General features: G+C 39.7%; 1 pseudogene; it reads right to left on the bottom strand.

The window, feature by feature from the left end:
• Window positions 1-475: 475 nt before the first annotated feature.
• LOC138592579 (C-type lectin domain family 4 member E-like) lies at window positions 476-3,813 on the bottom strand (annotated as a pseudogene).
• Between the last annotated feature and the right edge of the window lie 2,568 nt (window positions 3,814-6,381).

Here is a 6,381-nt window from a genome sequence, read left to right as displayed (position 1 = left end):
CCCTGAAAGAGAAGGAAGTTACAATTTAAGGGGATTATTGAATTTCAAAAATGTTAGGGTGCGCACATCCAAGAAAAGTTTTTGTATTTCTGTCTGTGGGGTGAAGCTATGGAACAGTTTGAATGATGAGCTCAAGGGATGTCCAAACATAAACCAATTCAAAAAGAGGTATAAGGATATGATTTTCACAAGGTACAGGGATGAAGGTGTCTGATTATAACCAGGTGTTTGTTTACTGTTTATTAATTGGTTTGTTATTTATATACATTTATATCGATAGTGAATTCATATTTTTGGTTACAATAAATAATTATGTAAATAATGACCTTATATATTTGATGTATGAACATATTAGTAATATATTTGTATTAACACTATATATATAGGTAAGTTTAGGTAAATAATTATTGAGATTTATATATAAGGAAGCTGGAAAATAATTGAAAAATGACTTATGGAGAGGGGGTGGGATTACTTATTTCTCACAGATTCATTTCATAGAGAAATCACATCGTACATCATTCCAGTTTTCCTCAAGTTTCCGGTTAGTTTTTAAATGCACACAGTCTTCTTCACCCCATTGTGGATCTCCACCTCCATTATCAGGCTGCATGCTCTCCCAGAATCTACATGTTAAAGAAGAAGGTGAATTGTTACAGGATTCTCCCACCCATATAACAATAATATGAATAATAATAATAATAATGCGCTCTCAGTTTTTCCAGTAAATATGCATGTGGAAGAAAATGTGACGTTTTGCCTCCTTTGACTCGATTGACCAAAACGTTTTTATTAGAAATACGTTATAGTTTGATTTAGATAAGAATTATTTACCTAGTCATATAAAAAGTAGCCTGGTTACGTACAGAAATATTTGTCTATGAGCCTGAATTCAACCCAAGTCACTGTGTGCCTTACTTCAGAGTCAGCGGGGTGTCATCCGTCCACTTCCAGGTGCCCTCATTGTCTCTGTCACTCAAACCAATCCAAGTGTCCTGTTTGATAGTTTTACTGAGGAATTCCTGTTGAAGGTAAAGAAAGAGAGCGGTATCACTATTTAACTTTTAACCATATTAAATGTACATTTAAAACAAAATGTTCTTCTTCATTGATAGAATTAATGGGGGAAGACAGGCGGCAAAGGGCAAATGTGGGAGTCGAGCATCGGAGACTGTCGCCTCTGTGTAGGTGCCGTCGATTTAGCCACAGAGCCAAAGCAGCATTAATCTGATAATAATTCTCTTAAAAACATTGCAAAATCAAATAATTTATTAATTATTAAACAGTCATCATGTCATGTAACCTCTCAAACTTATGTGTCATGTCCGCCCGTTAGTTTTCTTTTATTTTTCCTCCTGTTTCATGTCTGATTTCCTGTTTTATTTTGAAATCCCTCACCTCTGTCTCTGTTCCAGGTCTGTGTCCTGCCCCTCCCCCGTCGTGTGCTCACCTGCTCCTGATTGTGCTCTCCCCAGCTGTGTCTCATCAGCCCCATTACCTCTTGTATTTTACCCCCTGTCTCGTTGCCAGTTCGTTTGTACCTCCGTGTCGCGTTCCAGCTTCCTGTTTCCTAGCTCTTGTTATTTGACTATTGATCCGACCCTGTTTTGCCCTCTGACCTTGTCTTTATCTGCCTCACGTTTTTGGATACCTCTGCCTGATCTGACTGCTCATCTGTGTACTGAACCCTGTGTGACATGAAACCGTTTCTGAATTTGGATCACCGTCTGTGTGTTTGCAATTGAGTCCTTCCTCTTGGTCCCCGGTTCATGACAGTATGTCATGATTGGTATTAACTAAATTAACATCAAAGCAACAGACATTGTGACAGATGTGATTAAACAGAACTCGAAATGCATTTAAAACAAAAAAGCAATTCATAGAAAGAGAAAAAAAAAAGATAATAGAATAAAGCAATAAAAGATGGTGAGAAGGTTTTGAGAAGACGGTAACACAGCCAAAAGTTAGTCTCAGAGGGCATCCTCTACAGACTTGGATGAGGAAAACTTTCACATTACCTGTTCTTCAGAACTGTCTATGATCACCAGATCTGCTTCTCTGTCTCTGCAGTCTCGTCGGCTTTCTTCCCAAGAACTGGACTGAGTGGAGAAGAGATAACAGGAACAACAAAACATTTCCCATCCTGAAGGACACGTTTTCTCTGTAAAATATGTCAAAGACAAGACATTAAAGAGCAGACGAGACGGTAAACAGTGAATCCAAACAGCCGTAACACAGAGAAAAAACTATAATCAGAACAAATACCAGGTGTTTAATACCAGGTGCAAACAGGGCCTTTTAGTTGGTCCTTGGAAATTACGTTATAAAGAAGATGTATTGCAGTCAGAGAGAGTGGCCACATTTAAAACAAAGCCATCGAACATTAACTGCATCTTGGTCATAAAATAAATTACATTCAGAGGCAAACTGACTGAAAGTATAGTTTACAGAAGTGAGACTTTTAATATTGGTGTCATGTTCTCTGAATAACGCCGCTGCGGTCGGTCTCGATCTTATCTCTAACAGACAGCTGTGTGCAGAAGCCACACAGGCCGAGCACTCACTCTGTCTGGACAAACTCTGAAGCCTTTCCAGCTTTTTAGTCGTTTCCGTGAGGCTGACATTCAGCAGGTCCCTCTGTTTAGTCAGGGAGGACAGCTGGTCATCGCTGGCCTGGAGACGCTCGGTTAGATTGGAGGATTCTGCAGATAAATGATGTGCTGAAAGAAAACAAAGATGTATGTTTGTTAAACAGAACAAAGCTCATGCATCCAAAGAGAGATGTGGACTTAAGTTTCTTTTGCTTGGTTGAATGATTTTATAATTGTGTCCTAAGGTTATGAAAGATGTTGATGAATCAATTGATGTTTTATGCATATGAAGAAATATCACATCTCAAAGGCTGAAATTAAACTCTGTCATGGCTGTAGTTTAATGACGTATCAGTGGATTGAATCAGACTCTGCTGCCGTGCCATTGTAATACATTTGCTCATCTCATGACACGACAACCTGCACCTGAGTTCAAAGACGGCAACCTGAACAAAGTATCCAGAGCCGTATAGACAGAGAGTCGCGTCAGTGGAGGTCCAATGTGCTCCATGACCTGTCATTGCGATGTTGCAATCGTCTCAGTCAGTCAGTCAGTCAGTCAGTCACATACAAACCCGTGTGTAGGGCTGACCCTGACGGTCGCCCAAAAACACACATCCAACTGAAAATAATTTCTATTATTTTGTGCAACATGTATAAAAAAATAAAATAAATTCTGTAAAACTGAAAATGTTTCATTAGTGTTTAATTTTTGTTGAGCACTGTGTGCTTCGTCTCTTTTCTATTTGCTGCAGTGTAACACTGAAAATGAATAATTTAATACATTTTTTTAATCTAGCACTTTTCATCACTTAAAAATTGCCCCGTTGTGGGATCAACAAGGGTTTATCTATTCTTTTCTATCCCCACCTCTTTTCTCCTAACGTCCCTTTTCAGCTGTCCTATAAATAAAGGCGAAACAGCCCAACAAATTCTCTATTAAAAAAAACCCCACTCACGGTAGATGCAGAGGCCGATGACCGCAGCCAGCAGGAGAACACTCAGCAACCCATGAAAGAGAAGAACTCCATGTAATATCGTCTTTGAACTTGTCGGACCTGACAACAGAATTGGGAGCATATATATACATAGGAAGAGCACATATATATATAAGAATAGTGACAGATAATCATAAACATTTCTCAGCTCAGTCTCACTGAACACTCTTACCTGTCTGATATGTCGAAGGTGTTGCGTCTACGTTGGCGTAGATTTCCTCCATCGCTCAGAAGGATTCCAGCTGTTTCCCTTCAGGTCAGCTCTGCAGCGTGGACGCTGTCTGAATGATAAAAAACGTCTTCTGGTTTCATGTTCAGCTTTTTTTCCAACTTCCGAGGAAGTCAGAGGTGATGAAATATCGTGTACATAATGTGAGAAACATTTTTGATTACTCCATGTGTGTGCATTCGTGGTTACCTGAAGGGAGGTTTTCAGATAATTAGAAATCCGTCTTTTCTTAGAAGTATTAAGTCCTATTTTGTACCAACTTATACCCCACAATTTACGTAAAAGGCAGGTAGTCAAAATGTTTCCTCTGGTTGTCATAAAGGAGTGAGGAGTCAACTTTGGAAAGAGTTTGACTGGAAGTTTAAAATACGATTTTTCAGAACCCCCTTAAAATCATTTATCTCTAAAATTGGGGTTAGTAACAAATGCTGGAGAAATTGTGGACTTGTGGGTGATCAAACACACATATTTTGGGATTGCCCTACCATACAACGTTTTTGGACTGATGTTAAAGGCATATTAGAAAATCTACTTAAAGTGATCCTCTCTCTGGATCCTTTAATGTTCTTATTGGACATACTTCCTGATGGTTTGTCCCACGATCAGGAATTTTTGCTACATCTTCTTCTAATGACTGCAATAAAAATGATAACAATCTGTTAGTTGAAACCAAGCGGCAACCTCCGGTGTTGAAAAAGGAAGCCAATGCAGAAGTGCAAAAAACTGCAGTTCCTCGAGTGGCCACTTGAGGCTGGCTCCAGAAAACCAGAAATAACATTACAGCAGGTGGGAAAATGCCAATTTTTACAGCTGAAATAAACATGTTAACAGCCTGGTACAAAAAAAAGGTTTTGTTATAAATAGCTAATTTTACTGTTCATGATAACTGTACGGGGGGTGAATTTTTTTATAACACACTCGTTTTAATTATATTAAGCCTTAAATCATAGGGGCCGGATCACTTGATTGACAGGTGGATCCTGCTGGCTGTCTGCTAGACGTCAACACAGACACAGACACTGAGCTTAACTTCACCTGTTTGTGTTGTTGGAGACTTTTGGGGATTTTTTCATTCAAAGTTTGGACAAATAATCTCTCTGTGGGATTTATGGAACTTTATGGCTGTGCAAGAAGTCTGAGCTCCAGCTTTTCGGTGAGTTAAATGCTAGTGTTATTGTATGGAAATATTTTTAGCACTAAGTAGCAGGTATACTGTGCTCCCTTTAGCTGCTTGTTAGCCTGTGCAGTGTTTATTTATTGAATCGTCGGTCAGTAAATAGGAGTCAGGAGTTGTTGGCGTTTCCCCGGAGAGATTACAGCGGACCGTAGTGATGGAGAGACCGGTTCCCGTTACGTGTCGGCTCGCCGCTCTCTCACCGGGCGAGCGAGCAGCGAGTCCGCTACTTCTTTAGTCTGATAACTAAACACCTGCAGTCAGTCACCGACAGAATCTCTTCCTGGGAAAGTCAAACCAGCTCATTCATGATTTATACAGTCTATGGATAATAACCGTTAGCTACGCTGAGGAGCATATAGCCTAGCTTCATAGCCGTAGCTGGCTGATTCATGCGGCCCGCCCATAGAGCTCAGCCATAGGCTGTAGCTCGGTCGCGCTCCGCCTCCTTGCCCGTCTCTAGATTAGCCGTCTCTGGCATTTCCAATATGGCGAACCCCAGCGGCGGCGCAATTCGGGCTTCAAGACGCTTCTTCAGAAACCAATGGGTGACGTCACTGAGACTACGTCCATTATTTATACAGTCTATGGTTGAAACCTGAACCACCTACGGTCGCACAATGGACACAGTGTACTTAATGGAACAGCTGACAGCGCAACTACAGCTGAAGACTCCTACCTTTGAAAGAAGATGGAGACCGATCATAGGCCTCATTGGATAGGACACCTTTGCCTTGATTTTTTTTTTTTTTTTTTTCCTAAATATATACATGTATATTTTCTGTAACTATATATTTCTAATTGTGTGTGAGGGCCCAGCCTCAGGACAGTTATTGTTATTGTTATGACATACATTGTCTGTTATTTTTTTTTGACAATAAAAGTTCAAAATTTTTTTTGTCTCAATTGAGATATCCAGCAAAGAAATGAAAAAGAAACAAATGTAAACATCAGTGTATCATCTTATCAGGATCCATAGTGACGTGAACAAGGTTTCTTTGTTGGTGTAATGAAATATTCTTTGATGGTCCCGCTAATATAACTTTGCTGTGAGGCAACTCCTCAAACAGAAGCATTTAGTGGGAAATTAACATTTTTTTAATATTATCCAGCAACAAATTGTGTCATTAACGATATATTTCCCCACAGATACCTTCTGTTTACTGGGAACAAGGAAGTGTTTGACTAAGGTGAAACACTGTGAAGCACAGGGTTTGACAGAGAAGACATGCAGAACTGATCAGCACAGTTAGTGGATTAAATGTGGGTTTTATGATATGAAAAATGTATCAATACCTTTAAGACGCAACACAGTGCACAGGACATTTGTGAGAAATGGCATAACTGAGTCTGCAGACTGGACAAGAGAAAACAGCGAGTAAACTGCAA

This window comes from Semicossyphus pulcher, unplaced genomic scaffold (genome assembly GCF_022749685.1).
Source record: "Semicossyphus pulcher isolate SPU_LCO1_2020_fin unplaced genomic scaffold, fSemPul1.0.p SCAF_15, whole genome shotgun sequence".
Lineage (NCBI taxonomy): Eukaryota > Metazoa > Chordata > Actinopteri > Labriformes > Labridae > Semicossyphus > Semicossyphus pulcher.
This window is presented reverse-complemented; position numbering and strand designations above follow the sequence as displayed.